General features: G+C 42.0%; 1 protein-coding gene across 1 annotated transcript in view; it reads left to right on the plus strand.

The window, feature by feature from the left end:
* Positions 1–18,631, plus strand: part of LOC126092424 (uncharacterized) — a 759,756-nt gene that overhangs the window by 549,476 nt on the left and 191,649 nt on the right. The gene's annotated exons all lie outside the window — the stretch shown is intronic.

Consider the following 18,631-nt stretch of genomic DNA (forward strand, 5'->3'; position numbering starts at 1 on the left):
AGGTTATTATATGTAAGCGTCTGCGAACGAGCATCTCGGAAGCGGCGAAGCTGTCGGTTGTTCACAGGCTACTGTTATGAGTATCTGGGGATAGTGACCGAATGACGGTGAGACCACAAGTAGGCGACGGCATTCAGTTCACGCCTCTTCGTAGAGAATGGAGGTCGGAGTCTTACCCCGTCCTGTGAAGCACGGAAGCTCTCTGTGGTAGATCTGACGACAGAGTGCGGTGCTGGTGCAGGCGCAAATGTTTTGGAACATATCACTCAGCCCACATTGTTGAACGTGGGACTAAGCAGCAGGCGACTGAAGTTCCGTGAGATCATCGACACTGGACAGTTTATCCATGAAAAGTTGTCACCTGTTCGGATGAATCACGTTTGGTGTTACACCAGGTCGATAGCCTTTGTCTGGATACATCATCTACATCTACATACTCCGCAAATCACAGTTCAGTGAACAGTGGTTGTATCCTGTACTAATATACCCGGGCCGGTGAAACGCGTCGCTTGACAGCTCGCGTGTGGTTGGCTACACTGCGATTGTGAGGTTGCAATAGCTGCCACCGCACACGCCCACAACTCTGAAGTGCGTTTTGTCAATGTAAGGTACAATCAACGTTTATACGTAAGTGCAACAAAGTACGTTTCTTATAACAATGGATAGAACGACGACGGAGACTAAGCGTTTGATAGTATATTAAACCGGGAAATAAAAACACCTGAAGTTAATGACAATATATATGAAAAGTCGTTCCAAATTGTTTCAGTAATAGCTTCATGTAAAACGTTGCAAATCTAAGAATACCAAGTAACAGGTTATCCACACTCATAGAAAGAAATAAAGCAAAACATGCATAGCCTACCCGATTGCAAAGAGGAAAAGAATTAATTCTGTATACATTTACACTCACCAATTTACGATGTCAATGGCACAATTCCATCCAGTTCTCGTTCAGTCATCGGAATCGGCGCCAAAACCGTTGTCTTCGTCATCATCATCATAATCATCATCATCATTAAGATAAATCATTAACCTTTTTCATTTATAATGCCATCTACAGTCTGTGCTTCTTTTATCAGTTTAACAACATGGTTTATTTTTTTCCTCCATGAAGTAGCGTCTACAGTAGCAAGACCTACACCTTCACTTCACTCCAAACCAATTCAGTTGGAGTAAGATGACAGTGATAAGGCGGTAGCCTAACTACCAAGTGACACTGTTTGCTTGCAATTTCGTCTACAACGTTTGAAACCTCTCCTTAGAAAAATTTATAGATGACAGTGCTGGAAAAACCTCTACGTTATTTGATTTTCAAACAGCTGAGCAGAACTGAACATACTTAGGCATCTCTCTCTTTACTTATTCTGATCAACACTAAACTGACACACCTGACACACAATATTTTTAGCGCAAGGCAATCTGACTTTCAATAATCCCTACAAAAGAATAGCCCTGACTAACAATAACCTATACCTTTCATAAATCACTTACCTCACAAAAATCTTCGTTACTCGAACAACTTCAATACAGCGAGCGCCAATACTGCCAGCTAAATAAAAGATTCTAACTACTGAAGGCACTAATTACTGATGGACATATTTAGTAAATGAAAGATTTTGATAAAGAACAAACAATGTATTTCCCTTGATAGTGTCAAAGTTATATATATATATATATATATATATATATATATATATATATATCAGTTCATGACATCCAGTCTTACATATTTACTCTTTCTGATCGATACACGTCTAGATCGTCCACTCTCAAAATTCTGCCATCTCTCATCCCACATCCACCACTTCTGGCGGCTCACCTCCAACTGCACAACGGTACGCGCTGTTCACACCCAACTGCCCAACACTGCAATAGCGAATATTCCAATAATGCCAACCAGCCACAGACTGCACACAGCACAGCCAGTGATTTTCATACAGAGCGCTACGTGACGTTACCAACATAAAAACCTAAACAGCCTACTGACAATATTTAGGCGGCACAGGCTTATATTGTTTCACGAGCGAGTATAACAGCAGTTTTGTCATGCTCATGTCCGCAGCAATGTATCTCGTCTGCAACCGCTGCACCATAGTTTGTTTACGGTCACTTGTGGTGGGAGTTTTATCTGAAATCACGGAATGGGACGGTGCACTGTCCATCACAAAAACTGTTGGAACACTAAACTGGAGCAACAAATTTTTAAACCATTGTAGAAACCGTGGGCGGTCCATATCCTCATGACAGTCACCGGTTTTTGGTTTTTTTGCTTTTTTTTCGATCTAAAAACTAGAAGTCTTTAAGGCACAAAGCCATATGAAGATCCTGCATGGGCCACAATTAATCGGGATCCTCTTCCTGTTGGCTGATGACCGCTGCTATTCGTAGTATCGTCTGTCCAGCATTTCTCAACTGGTTCTCCAGCGTTGACCCAGGTTTCGCCTCACCATATGCTGAGTGCATGTCCTTTCCTACAATTTTTTGTAAGAAAATGGTACGAGCTGAAACGACATGAACTTTTTCTAGTAACAGTTTTCGTCCATCTAAGTTTTTAAAACGGAAACCCATACTTTTTAATATCATCTTAAGTGACGTTTTCCACCCGCTACGGTCGCAGGTTCGAATCCTCCCCCGGGCATGGATGTGTGTGATGTCAAAAATGGTTCAAATGGCTCTGAGTACTATGGGACTTAACATCTGAGGCCATCAGTCCCCTAGAACTTAGAACTACTTAAACCTAACTAACTAAGGACATCACACACCCACCCATACCCGTGGCAGACTGTAGCGCCTAGAACCGCTCGGCCAACCCGGCCGGCCTGTATGATGTCCTTAGGTTAGTTAGGTTTAAGTAGTTCTAAGTTCTTGGGGACTGATGACCTCAGATGTTAAGTCCCATAGCGCTCAGAGCCATTTGAACCATTTTGACGTTCCCCTCACCTCCCCTCCCCCTCCCCCTGAGAAAAGTTCACTTTCTTTTAAAAAAATTATCAACTTCGCTATTGCGTGGTATTCTTTCCTTTTATAGTATCCGTATATGTGCCGACGAATTACATCGGATTGGAAAGAATCAATATCTGTAATAGGACGAGGCTGCTCCTTTTTCTTGACCGGAGTACTTAAAAACACACTGTTTCTTCCACAGGGCCTTTCTTCCACACTGCTTACTTCAGTCTTGTAAATCTTGAAGTAGCACCCCTTTCCTTATAACTGTTTTTTCACTGAGTCCTAGAGTTTTCGAGGTACGCTCTAAAACTTTATCGGCAAGAATCATCGCATGCCCATGAACAGAAACAAATTATTTTTCTTGCTCGTAAGACTCACGCGTCCTCCGTAGCAATTCCAAAGCCTGGCTATTTAATGGCATTCCATGGCGCAACGGATTGTCGCTTGGTGAACGACATCGTTTAACGACATTGTTTAACAAACAAAAACTGTAGTCGAGGCGGTAACACAACACAATAGCAGGCGTTCGCGCACTAACATACAATGTTTACACGGAAGCCGGCAACGTGGTAGCGTCGACGCCGGAACCGGCTTTTGTTCGGTGCTGTTATTGGTTCAGTAGACGCGGCGCCTCTCGTTCCTCACTTGTTTGTTAGTTATACTACCAGCTCTACGGCGCTTGAAGCGACGTGTTTCAGCGGCCCGGGTCGTTTCCTTTCCTGTTCCACTCGCAAACTGAATGACGGAAAAACGACTGTCTATAGGCCTTCGCATGAGCCTTAATTTCCTGTATCTTCGTAGTTCTTACGCGAAATGTATGTTGGCGGCAGTGGAATGGATCTACAGTCAGCTTCATATGCCGGTTATCTAAATTTTATCGATATTTATCCTCGAAAAAAAAAACGTCACCTTCCCCCAGGGATCCCCACTTGAGTTCCCGAAGCATCTCCGTAACACTTGTGCTTGTTCGAACTTAATGGAGGAGTAGTTTAGTGTATAACGTCCCGTTGACATTGAGGTCATTAGAGACGGAGCGCAAGCTCGGATTAGGGAAGGATGGGGAAGGAAACCGGCAGTGCCCTTTCAAGGGAACATTCCGGCATTTGCCTGAAACGGTTTAGGGAAATCACGGAAAACCTAAATCAGGATGGCCGGAGACGGGCTTGAACCGTCGTCCTCCCGAATGAACTTAATGGTAACAAATTTAACAGCTCCGAACTGGTGCGGATCCAAAATCTCGAGCAGTACTCAAGAATAGGTCGCACTAGCATCCTATGTGCGATCTCCTTACAGATGATCCATACTTTATAGCAATTCTGCCAAAAAACCGATTTGACCACTCAGTTTCCCTACCATAGTCCTCACATGCTCGTTCCAATTCATATAGCTTTGCAAAGTTACGCCCAGATATTTAAACGACGTGGCTAGGTCGAGCTACACACTACCAATGCTGTACCCGAACATTAAGAGTTTATTTTTCCCACCCATCCACATTACCTTACATTTTTCTACATTTAGAACAAGCTGCCAGTCATGAACTAACTCCAAATATTGTTTAAATCATCTTGTATCATCCTACAAACACCCATCTTCGACACCATTCTCTACACCATACCACCACCAGCAAACAACCACAGATTGCTGCGTACTTTTTCCACCAGATTATTGATGTACACAGAAAATAATTGCGGTCCTGTCACACTTCCCTGGGGCACACCTGATGATACTCTTGTCTCCACCGAACACTTGCCGTCGACTACAACATGTTTAATAAGTCTTTGCGCTATTCACATATTTGGGAACCTATTCAGTATTTTCGTAACTTTGTTAACAGTATACCGTGGGATATCTGCTCATCCAGGCGAAAGCTGCTCGAAACATGCACTGTGCACTGTTCCAGCATTGAGCTGCGGGAGACGTTAACCTAGGTTTCATGTGATCTCTATAGTAGTAATCGAAGGCACTATGAGGTGGCCGCTGTGGCCGAGCTGTTCTAGGCGCTTCAGTCCGGAACCGCGCTGCTGCTACGGTCGCAGGTTCGAATCCCGCCCCGGGCATGGATGTGTGTAATGTCCTTTGGTTATTTAGGTTTAAGTAGTTCTATGTCAAGGGAACTGATGACCTCAGATGTTAAGTGCCATTGTTCTTAGAGCCATTTGACGATTTGAATTTGAAGGCACTATGACATCTGTGGACTACACAAACATTTTCGAGCTTGATGTCTTCCTTGACGACGATGACACATTCCAGCAGTATAACAGACCGTATCACTAGGCCAGAGTCGTCCTACAGTGGTTTGAGGAGCTTGATAGTGAATTCACACGTTGACGTCTTGGCCGACTTCACGACCACAAACCACCGGCCCGTAATTTGCTGCAATTGAGTAACCTGGTCGTAAACATCTGGTACCACATACACCCTGCACACTGGCAAGGACTTTAAGTGTTCATGCCAAGCACAGTGGTTGTCGTACTGCATTCTTAAGGTGGCCAAGCACACTGTTAATTAGCTGCTCACAATGTTTTGGCTCATGTGTATCTGCATTTTGGCCCACGGCCTTTCGGTTTTCTGTATGAGACGAGTGTGGCTAAAGAAATCGGTAAAGGTTTGAAACAGACTTGGTCCCTGAAAATTAAGTTCAGAATCACAAATACAAAAATGGTTCAAATGGCTCTGAGGACTATGCAACTTAACTGCTGAGATCATCAGTCGCCTAGAACTTAGAACTAATTAAACCTAACTAAGCTAAGGGCATCACACACAGTCATGCCCGAGGCAGGATTCGAACCTGCGACCGTAGCAGCAAAAAAAAAAAAAAAATGGCTCTGAGCACTATGCGACTTAACTTCTGAGGTCATCAGTCGCCTAGAACTTAGAACTAATTAAACCTAACTAACCTAAGGACATCACACACATCCATGCCCGAGGCAGGATTTGAACCTGCGACCGTAGCAGCAGCGCGGTTCCGGATTGAAGCGCCTAGAACCGCTCGGTCACAGCGGCCGGCTCACAAATACACATATATACACAAATGATATACATCAAAAATAATTCAGTCATCGAGTCAAAAAATTTAAATTAAGAAACAGAAGACTTATTGGAAGTTGTAAAACAGTACAGCAGAAATCGTGACCGGCTGATCAGTGGATTTAAAAACGGTGAGGCAACCAGTCAGAAAAGTTCTGAAACCTCCACCGTAAGAGTGCAGCCTAGAGTCTGGACAAGCTACAAAATTTTAAAATGCGCCTCACACTCGTCGCATCACCTGTTAAAATAGAAGGCAGAATACCTGCTCTTTCCCATAATGTAATCTGCTTCTTTAAAACACAGAAGTTACTACTGAAAAACGAGTCGACACTTCCAGCGCCTGTTACGTATTTAATTTCCGTGGGTAGGGAAACAATCTAATAGACTCATGCTTCCCTGTAACAAATTCACTAAACTATAGTGCAGGTGGTTTACTCTATTTGTTATTAAATGGAATTTCATCTGCCTCTAATCCATCAAAGAATTTCTTAGTAGTGCCGATTTGTGTATATATTATATGTATATCATACATTTCAAATAACGCGAGTGTTGAAATCTGACTTCTGGTTGGTTTCAGATCATTATAAATAACTGGTTTAAACTAGTTACTGTTTGATAATGCATGGCTATAATAGCCTAAGATATATCATGAACACCTGATGTATCCCGTACCGGTACTATCCGCGATGCCTTACCCCACCGACTGCGTTGTCTCTCGCTTAATATGGATGATTGAATGCCTCTCTGTCTTCAATATGTATTCTGTATACCATAAGACGTTGTATTTTTTCTTCAGATGTATTATAAATTAATTAATATTCTTCAAGTTACTTCTTTCGTTGGCATAAATGACCGTGCTAATCACCGAGAGCGCACCGCATTCGAAAGTTCTTTTATGTTTTTCTTAATGGAAAATGAATTCCAAAAGCTGCTAATACATAGCGTATCGTTTAGTCTGCCTAGCTGAGAAGGCACCGTCTTTCATATTTCAAATAAACCGTCGTCATCGCGTAAGAACTGCTTTTTCAATTCACTAAGACTATGGCAGCTCGCTTCGTTATATTCTTCCGACCACAGATACCATTTGACAGCACTGCTACGTAACATTGAAAAAAATCACTTTAGCTGATTTATTGTTAAAATATCACTTAATAACTGCGATGACAATGTGAGATCTGTTCCTTTTTTGAACCCCTATGTCCACTTTACTGTCAAACACACCTCGAATGTGAAACTGTTAGAATGTAAGCGTCACAGATCCTAGTGCCAGAAGTGAAGTACGCGTAACCACATTGTTCTTATAGTATCCTTGAATTACTACCATGATCAAATTTACACTCAAGCAATAAAATGAAACTATTTCGCTTATTGTTCAAAGTTAGTTACTTTAAACAAATTAAGTTTCCACTGCATATTACGGTTCGGAATCCTAATTCAAACACTTCATCTCAAATAAGTGAGACTCCAATACGTATTTCTAAGTTCATAATATTTCCAAAATTAACGTTCTCGCTGATAACTTCAAAAAAATGTTTAATGATGAGCCAAGAGATAGAATTGAAGCTATATACCTATATGAGGTCTTTCAAACTTATTCCGAAGTAAGTAGAGAGGAAATAACTTCTGTGTTGGTACAATCAGTACGTTGCTCAATAGACGTAATTATTACACGTTTAAAACAACTCTCTTTTAATTTACAAAACGTTGAAATAACAGACAACGGTCGAGACATTTGTGAACCGTTATATAAACTGATTTCGAACGTCAGCTTATGATAATGCACGGAGAAGATGTTGATAATGACGACACGATGTCCCCACCGTCGCGGACCGTCGGCGCTCTTGTGATCAGTGAGCCGCACTGCCGACTGCTACGTCATTATATCGCCGTTGGATCTCTTGCCAAGATCTTTCCCATACGACACGAAACAGACAGAAAAACAACACTGTTTTAGTTCACACATCATAGGTAACAAACGCATAAATAAATAATATACTTTTCTTGCCTATTTGATGTCACTCAAGCGGAAAATAAGGGAGCACCGCACTCCTCAGTATATTTTATGTTTGCATGTTTTGTAACAAGTTTGTTACTCATTTTTAAATGAAAATATGTTCGATTCATTTCGACTTATTCCACATCTACGAGAACCACTTCACTTAAATTCTGTGGAAATAGCACAAGCATTTTTTTTAAATATGTATTTGGCCTATATTTTCTTGTTCTATGGCCTGCTCCACCTCCCAGAAGATGTTCCCACTATAGATCAATGGTACAAAAAGTACATTTAACGTAATTTCATAAGTTAACAAATATACTGTCAAGTTGCAGTTAACACGCACTGTTGCTTAAACTTGTGTGTGGTGGACAATGGTAGCTGAATACATCAACAATGCACTCCTCTTCTTAAGGCGCAATGTCGCGAAAACAGTTTTTTGCCACAAGCAAAACGTCTTTCTGTCTGCACGTAGTTGGCAATCTCAGGAAATGAGATGGCTTGTGATTAACAGTTCGAATATACAAATGTGAGAAAGTCAAATCCGGCGCACCAGTTCCCACCCAAATATAGCCTTTTATTCCCGTTTCAATAAATAATGTTAAGTCTTTGACCAAAACTACTTCTACCTACTACAAAACTAGTCACCCTGATACGGCACATCTATGCAGCCGAACAATAACACCTGATTAGGCTAAATAACAACAACGCAATCGACTTTGAACGTTACAGTTGCCATTTATCAGCTGCTAAAGGAACTATGTCGCCTTAAGATACACATGATGGAACAGAAGTACCGGCGTCAACTGCATGATGATACTGACAGCTGAAACTTCGTACTCGAGTCCGGGTTTCGCGCCTTACGTGAGCATTCGCTTTAACTGCTTCTGCTGTTCGAGCACGCTTCCCGTCGAATCCAAATTCCCAACTTGTCGCAAACTACCTTTGTAGCGCCCCTGGGTTCGAGTCCCGGCCAGTACATATTTTTTCTTGTTACCAATCGATTATTTCAGTGCCCTCGTGCGAAATCAGAACTATGCGGTATCTGTTCTTTTGGACTTGTTTACAGAACTCGAAACTCCGCGCCAGCTCTCCCTGAGTCTACCTTCTACCTTCCGCGAGGGTCCACTATCGACTAAGCGACTTCGTGAGTCCAGGGCAACTCTCGATATTTGTTATACTTTCAGGCGTTTCCGGCAAGTTTGGCTCTCTCGCCCTCGGACACTGTCATTTTTTCCACCTCCTGTACAGCTAATAGCTACCTCACCCTCATAACCATATTTGGCAAGCCAACCATCGCAGAAGTTCCCATGGCTTCATGTGGAACATTCAGAACACTCTTCGATGAAAGCAGTCGCTCACCTGTTTCAAGCTGTAGTCAATCGACCGCATCTCTCAAGCAGTTCAAAACACTCTTGAATATCCTACCAAGTCTCACGTCCGCCCCGGTCATTAAGGCGGTCTGCCGCGACAATATCTGATCAACACCACGACGTAATGCAAAATTCACCACTACACCAGCATTTCTCAACCGCCGTGTCATGACACTCTGGTGTGTCGCGATTACATGACACACACAATGACGTGACAAAAGTCGTGGGATAACTCAAAATATCTTGTTGGACTTCATTTTGAACACTAAATGATCTCTCGATTGTGTCCAATACATGTTCAATGGGAGTCATGTCTGACGACCTGGGTGGGCAAATCATTCACTCGAACTGTCCAGAATGCTCTTCAAACCAATCGCTAACAATTGCGGCCAAGCGACAAAGCGCATTCTCATCCGAAGAAATTCCATCTTTGTTTGGAATTGTGGAGTCGCTAAGTTGCTGAAAATGGCCTCCAAGTAGCCAAACATAACCATTTCCAGAGAATGGTCTGTTTAATTGGACCAGAGGATCCAGTCCCTTCCATGTAAACGTAGCCCACGCCGTTAAAGTGCCACCACCATGCTTTGTTGACAACTAGGGTCCATGGCTTTGTGGGGTCTGCGCCACACTCGAACCCTGCCATCAGCTCTTACCAACTGAAATACTCACCGGACCAGGTCACGGTTTTTCAGTTGTCTAAGGTCCAATCGATATGGTCACGAGTACAGGAGAGGCGCTGCAAGCAATGTCGTGTTGTTAGCAAAAGCACCATTTTCGGGGGTCCGCTGTCATATCCCATTAAGCGAAATTTCGCCGAAATGTCCTAAACTATACGTTCGTCATAGGTCCTTATTGATTTCTGACGTTATTTCACGAAGTGTAGCTTGACTGTTAGCATTGAAAACTCTGAGAAAAAGCCGCTGCCCTCGGTCGTTAAGTGAAGGCCATCGATCACTGCATTGTCTGTGGTGAGAGGTGATGCCTGAAATTTCGTATTTCCGGTCTGCTCTTGACACTGTGGATCTCGGAATACTGAATTCGCTATGGATTTCCGAAATGGAATGTCCCATGCGTCTATCTTCAACTATCACTCCGCGTTCAAAATCTGCTAATTCCCATCGTGAGGCCATAATCACGTCGGAAATCTTTCCACCTAAGTACGAATGACAGTTCCGCCGTGTAGTGCCCTTTTATACCTTGTGTGCTCGATACTACCGCCGTATGTTTATGTGCACTTCGCTATTCCATGCCTTTTGTCAACTCAGTGTATATCGCGAGATATTTAACGTTTTCTGATCTTCCGTGGATAAAATACAACGTATTTAGAGTATAACAAATTTATCGGCAAATCATTTCTTGGAGCTGCCTGATTTGTAAGACACCGCGTATCATTGTAACTGATTAAATGCATAAAATGTTTACGTGTCTGCTTTTGTACAGTCACATCCAGGGGCATCTCGAAGATTTTAAACGTACTTCGGTGTAAGCTGAAGGCGAAAAGTTCGGAGAAAGGGGCCACTAGACGACACGAGAGGCGGTCCCGCCACTATGAAACGAGGTGGTGCGAGTTGCGTTGTTAGTAGCTTTGCAGTAACAGGAGAATGGGTAGCTCAGCAGAACTCAGTGACATAGAACGTAGGCTAGTCCTACAATATCATCTACCGGGTGATCAAAAAGTCTGTATAAATTTGAAACCTTAATAAACCACGGATAATGTAGATAGAGAGGTAAAAACTGACACACATGCTTGGAGTGACATGGGGTTTTATTAGAACCAAAACAAATTGCTAGACGCGTGAAAGATCTCTTGCGCGCGTCGTTTGGTGATGATCGTGCGCTCAGTCGCCACTTTCGTCGTGCTTGACCTCCCAGGTCCCCAGACCTCAGTCCGTGCGATTATTGGCTTTGGGGTTACCTGAAATCGCAAGTGTATCGTGATCGACCGACATCTCTAGGGATACTAAAAGACAACATCCGACGCCAATGCCTCACAATAACTCCGGACATGCTTTACAGTGTTGTTCACAACATTATTCCTTGACTACAGCTATTGTTGAGGAATGATGGTGGACATATTGAGCATTTCCTGTAAAGAACATCATCTTTGCTTTGTCTTACTTTGTTATGCTAATTATTGCTATTCTGATCGGATGAAGCGTCATGTGCAGGACATTTTGTGAAATTTTGTATTTTTTTGGTTCTAATATAACCCCATGTCATTCCAAGCATGTGTGTCAAGTTGTACCTCTCTATCTACATTATTCCGTGATTTATTCAGTTATCAAATTTATACTGACTTTTTGATCACCCGGTAAGTAAAAAAATCTATCGAGAACATTTTAGCCCTTCTAAAGCTGCGCCAGTCGACTGTTATGGATGTGATTTTGGAATGGAAATGCTGTGGAACAACCACAGTTAAACCAAGTCTACGCAGACCTCATGTAGTGAGGGACTGGCATCATCGAGTACTGCGGAGGGTGGTAGTAAGAAAGTCACATGAAATCATCACAGCTAGCACAAGACTGTGCTAGGGAGCTATAACGAAAGGCGTACCGTGGTAGAGCAGCTGCTCGTAAGTCATCCATTTCTGTAGTCAATGCTCGCCGACGCTTCAGGTAGTGTAAAGAGCGATTCCATTGGACAGTTGATGAGTGGAAAGAGTGATCTGAAACTATACGATATACGCTATGATGTGGCAATGCGGTGGAAGGATTTGGGTTTGGCCAATGCCTGGACAACGTCACCTGCCATCGTGTATAGTGCCAACAGGGAAGTGTGGAGGACATGGTGTTACGGTGTGGGGTTGTTTTTCGTGAGTAGGGAGTGGACCTATCGTTGAACTTGTTGGAACACTACATTCGTAACACTTTTTACAGTCTTGAGTACTGAGTACAGTAGAGGAACAGTTTGGGTGTGACTGTTTCAGCCTGACAATGCACCCTGTACTAAAGCATCATCTGTCAGGCATTGGTTTGTGGACAGCAATATTCCTGAAATGGACTGGCCTGCCGTGAGTACCGACCGGAACTCCAGCGTCCAAAATCACTACTCTCTCTGGTTTCCGGTTAAGGAAGAATGGGCTACCATTCCTCCACAGATATTCAGACACCTCATTGCAAATGTCTCCAGCAGAGTTCATGCCGTCATGAAGACGAAGGGTAGACACAGCTCAAGTTAATGTCCACCGACAGGTGTCCGGATACTTTTGATCTATTTTTTGCGAAATAAACACTTTTTACTGAAGTGCGGATTATCCCAGAATAATGGATTCATTTGGTTATATAAGACTATATCTTCTACAACAATGAAAAAAGATACTTTTGCATAGGATATGTAAGTTTTATTTGCAGAGGAACCAGTCATTTTGTAAGAGTACTAGCTGACAACTTCGGCATTTCAGGGTATTCATTTAGCCAATATTCTGTTAGAAACGAAAACTAAAATTGAACTGAGTTTGTAGTGAAGTATCGAAAGAATTTAATTTCCATATATTCCTGAAAACACTTTTGAAATCATAAGACAGTCGTACAAAGGAACGTGTATAATGTACAAATGTGTAAGTGTAGCATCCTCATTAAGAAACATGTCCCCAGACTGTCTCTGGACGCTGGGCATAGTTGCTTCGTGTGTCCACAACGCGATTTTGTAGAGGTCTACGGTAAGTCCCCTTCATAACTCTATAAACAGCTATCGTTTTCACCTACAGCCGTTTGCGCTGCGCAGTTGAAAGCTGTCAAATACACTGCAGGGGTCAGGGATATCCTTAAGTTGACTGGACTGTACGGGTGTCTTAGTAGTAAAGTATAAACGTCTTAAATCTTCATACATGATTTGTAGCTCTTCAAAAATATTAAGTCTGAAGCCTTTCCTCTCCGTGTGCCGGGTACTGACATCACGAACTTTAGCCTTGTCGTCTGCAACTAATAAAGGATCGGCAAAGACCAAATTATATACATTGAAACCTTCGTTTTCTAAAATATATTCTTTATATCTAACAGAAATTGCTCGACCTGTTTGTCCTACACAACTGAAAGACATGTGTCACAACTAATTTTGTAGACACTTGAGTTACGTAAGGGAAAGTGCGCTGGTATCAAATTGTGAATAAGATTATTTTTAAAACTATTCTTGGTAGAAAATGGTATATTACAGTCGTATTTGTTTTTAAGGAGACGCTAAATCCTTTAAGACACAGATCCTAGATAAGGTATAGAATTTTTTTTCTTTTCATCACGTTCGTTATTACGAGCAGTGCTGAGAGTAGTAATTCTGTTACTTGCTTTATTTGTGAGTATTACATCCAGTATGGTTGGCTTTTATCCATTACTGACTGCAGCAGTTTTAATCAAACTAATATCAGGTAGGAAAAAAAAGTAGGAACACACGTAATGCGGGTCGTTTATAAATTACAGACCATAAGCCTGGAGAACTTCATGATGTGCGAATCCTGCGCACAGAGAGGAAAGGCTTTACACTTCAATGTTCTTGAAGAGTTTTTTCTTTCCTTCTAATGGCAGTTTCATTCTTAAAGAGCAGTTACAATCATGTAATGAAATTTTTTAATGGTATAAATCAATTAGTTTGAAATGCCTAAAGTGGAGACCCCTTTTCTTTCAGGGTAGACTCTAAAATATCGTCTTCACCTCTCTTTTTCATTTATTACATTGTAATCGTTTCGTATAAAAATGTACGTAATATTTGCTGTCACATTGTCCTACATAATTTTTCATTTTGCATAATGCTGGCTATTGATATTTGAGCCGAACACTTACAAGGTATTTAAAATATTTTCGAAAGTTAGGCAGTTGTTATGTTCGACTGTGTCTGGATGGCGCGACTTGTTACTCGCCCACGTGAAGGCAGCTTCGTCATGTGTGCCTCTGAGTCTGATGCCACCTCCAGTGATTCACCTGCCGCCGCAGTTTTCAGCGTGTATTATCCTACTCCACGTAGGTATAGTTTTGTTGGCAGTTTCAGTGTCTTTAATTTTGTGTCGTTTTAACATTAAGTTCTTAATGAAGTATTTTACGTGACTAGAGGATTATTGCTCTTTAATTGGTTCGTCAGTTACTACATGTGACTACAGTCATCTCATAAATCTATTCAAAACAAAAACTGGTTAGTCTTCAGCTTTTTCTGTGTTACCTTTTGTCTATAGCCGTTTTAGGTCATGGTGAATTTTTTAATAAAGACATCTATAGTCCGTCTCTAAATCTGGTAAAAGCAGTCGGTTGGCTGTTTTATACCTATCATATTCCTGTACGGTTGCTCTCTCGCAACCATGTTTAAAACTGTTTTGCACATGCATTTAGCGGCATATGGGGATATCGCCTGCGAAATGTATTGCGAATACAGTTATCAGCAGAGTAGTAATGCCGTTAAACGTTATACATGGTGCGGCAGTTTCTCATGCATATCGTTTTTATGACGTCATATCTCCCGAAATATGCTAGGTAGCTCGTTTCTATCCCACAGCGATTGTTGTCTGATAGTAAGGGATATGAGTGAAAAGTCTGGATGAAATCGGTCCGGTGATTTAGGAGGAGATGTGGATCATACACACCCACACACACACACACACACACACACACACACACACACATACACACACACACACACACACACACAAACACACACACATAGCCCCCCCCCCCACACACACACATACACACAGCCATTTTTATAATAAGTACACACACACACACACACACACACACACACACACACACACACACACACACAACTATTTTTATAATAAGTATGAATATTTTTTATTTTCATGTATACACAACCTTCGATTATTTTTTGCTGTTTAAGATGAAAGTTTTCATTCATTTTTTACAATTATTCAATGTGCTATTCACCAGTCGCGAATGACATCCAGACGGTGGTCAAAATCGCCTTATACTTTTTGAGCATGCTTGCAGTTGCTCCATTATCAGCTGTCTGCTATTGTTATGATGCGTGACAGTTTATCATAAGTTGTTCGAAGGTGAGACACATAGATGGAAATTGTACCTAATCTCCTCCAAAAAATAAATGACGTCAGAGATTTGGCCAATGGAGCAATAAAAAACCCGTACGACCCTTCCTTACGTCATTGTTAAGATAGTCTCTTACAAGCAATTGCATAGGTGGTGGCGCCACTTCCCGTTGAAAAACGAAATTTTCATAGTGTACTCCAGCGTATTCGGTTACCTCATGCCTATAACTGTTTTAACACAAAAAAGAACGATTCATAAATCTTTTTTTTTCGGGAAACTGCACAAGATACGTGAGTCTCTGGCGAGTCATTATCGAATACGGTATATGTGGTGTCACCGCCAGACACCACACTTGCTAGGTGGTAGCCTTTAAATCGGCCGCGGTCCGTTAGTATACGTCGGACCCGCCTGTCACCACTATCAGTGATTGCAGACCGACCGCTGCCACACGGCAGGTCTAGTCTAGAGAGACTCCCTAGCACTCGCCCCAGTTGTACAGCCAACTTTGCTAGCGGTGGTTCACTGACTACATACGCTCTCATTTGCAGAGATGACAGTTTAGCATAGCCTTCAGCTACGTCATTTGCTACGACCTGGCAAGGCGCCATATTCAGTTGCTATGTCTTCTGAACAGATAATATTGTGACTCATGTACCGTCAATTAATGGATTAACGTTAAGTATCAAACTAATTACATCCGCTTTCTGAGTTCTAGTTCCTTGTCATGTTCCAGACCTCACGTCAGTATAGTCCTTCCCTCCTCAAGCCAGCCTGGGTGAGCTAAAACGCGTGCATTTCGGCCTTCAATAGTAACACGGTGTTGGCTCTTCTGCCAACAAAACAGTATGTGGCTCTGCGTTCCCTGCATTCCTGCTTTGTGGCGATTGACTTTTCTACCAGGTGATAGAATATAGCCTCACCAATGAATACTAAACGAGGAACGACTTTTTATTTTCTTATATTATTTTATTATATTTACTTATTGTTTTTTTTTTATTCATCTGCATGCCATCAGTGAATTCACAAAACTTGGCACATTGTTATTTACCACCGTCGTGGAGGGCTTGTAGCATATGAATCCTGTAAGGTTTCAAACACAAACGTCGTAACGAAAAAACCCTAGACATACATGAGGAATGGCCATCTGCGGACAGCACTTCTGTGGATGCGTGCCAAACTCTGTTGAATGCGCTCTACGTGTTGAACGAGCGACCTGTAGATTTCTCCGTATAAAAGCAACCAGTGTCTGGAGCTATCGTCGAACGCTTTGAGCAGCGTGGGCTGTAACTTCATTCACTCGACGAAGATCACGACGCACAGCTCTAAATGAATACCTGTTGAAGCGGAGACCGCAAAAACATCTTTAGCAGCTAAGTTATCGTCATATGGACTTCACGTGCATTAGGCAATGAATGAACCAACGAGAGAGATAGAGTTATAGCTGCCCGAGAGAGAGGCAACCACATGAACCGGCAACTGACAACTGGCGCCAACGTAGACATTTAGCGATGCGTAAGTTAAAATTTACCTTAACTTCTATCTTTATTCATGTAGAAAATAGAGGCTAGAAAAATCAAATACTGTCTCAAATACCCTGTACTAAGCCGTATTACATTAGCGAAAGAGAATACGCCAGATACATTAATTTGCTAATTTATGTATCACCATTATGTATAATTATTCTTACTGGCGTATTAAATTTCATTGCTGTTTGTGGAAGTATTTCCTTTCTGAAATTGATAATCCCTGCATCAACAATCTTCAGGTTTGTTACTGCCCGCCACTTTTACACCAGCTGACAGTATGATCAACACCATAGCTCACTTAACTCCGATTGTCGCGTGAATTCTGCATCTTGTTCATAGCAACACATCTCGTCACCTGCAATAATTCTTGGCAAATACTGTAAGTTAACACATGGTTCCGTAAGTTAAACAACTGAAAAATCATTGACTACATCTTACATTGTAAACAAAAACAACGCTTTCGACGTGGCTGATGTTTCTGCGCGTGTGACATTCCAGCAAGCGATTGAAACTTGTGACCGGCAGGATTACAATGGAGGAGCACTCGTCAATAGTGCCGACTATCCACAGAAATAAGAGTTTAGTTAACTTTGGGTTTTCCTTAAAGCACTCTTAAATTCGGCCGATTTTAATGTAATTTGTTACAGCAGTCCATTTCGTAACAATTACAGCGGATATACCTAGAAAAAGGGCACTTGCCAATATACTACGTGATAGTTTCGGGTTCTCTGCTGAACACACAGCATACGATACGCAGACAGCGAAATTAGACAGCTGTCAGAGCAAAACCACTTCGATTCGCAAAGTTTTATTGGTAAATTTTCGAAGAATTCGTAACATATTTCCTGAATTTACTGCCTTCCAGGAAAGTTCTCCTGGGACCGAGAGCTAGCTGAAATTTGAAGTAGAAAGCTCTGAGATATTTAGTGAGTCATGGAAGGTATATCGGAAAGACAGTTTAGACGCCACAGGACGGGGAGTGTCCATTCTAGTTGACAATATTGGCTGTGTTGAGGACAAAACTGAGTATGACAGTGAAGTTACCTGGTCGCATATAACAGGTGTAGGTGAAACCAAGTAAACTGATGGGTGTTACTGCCAGCCACCCGACTCCACTGTGACAGCTCTAGAGTCACTCAAAGAATATATACGGTCAATAGCGCGTAAATACCCAGGTCACGCAATACTAGTTGGATAGTTGGAGGCGACTTTAATTTACTGAGTGCAGATAAGGGCGGCTATGCAAGTGCTACAGGGTGATACAAACACAATGTCTAGCAAATACTTTTGAACACGTTTTCCGAAAGCTAGTTCGACAGCCCATACGCAATGGAAAGAGCATAGACTACAAAACACCGGACCTTGTTATGGCGTCAGTATAGAGTCGGAGATTAGTGATCAAGATGTCATCAAGGCGACTGTGGATACTAAAGTAACTAAATTACTCAAGAAGGCTAGAATAGTCTGTCTGCCAGAAAGAGGAGTTAAGCAGTTGTTAGCATTCCACTTAGACAATGAACTGTTATCATTTGGTTCCAGTACGATGGACATGGAGGAATTATGAGCACTGTTGAAAAAGATTTTAATCGTGTTCATGACTTGTGTCTACCTAGTAAGTCGATTAAGAACGGAAAAGACGCACCGTAGTTTAACAACGAAATTCGGAAAATGCTGAGGAAGCAGAGAATGTTGCACTCTCGGTTCAAAAGAGAACGCGCAAATGACGGCAGGCAAAGATTGCTGGAGATACGTGCGTCTGTGATAAGACCTATACGT

This window comes from Schistocerca cancellata, chromosome 7 (assembly GCF_023864275.1).
Source record: "Schistocerca cancellata isolate TAMUIC-IGC-003103 chromosome 7, iqSchCanc2.1, whole genome shotgun sequence".
Classification (NCBI taxonomy): Eukaryota; Metazoa; Arthropoda; class Insecta; order Orthoptera; family Acrididae; genus Schistocerca; species Schistocerca cancellata.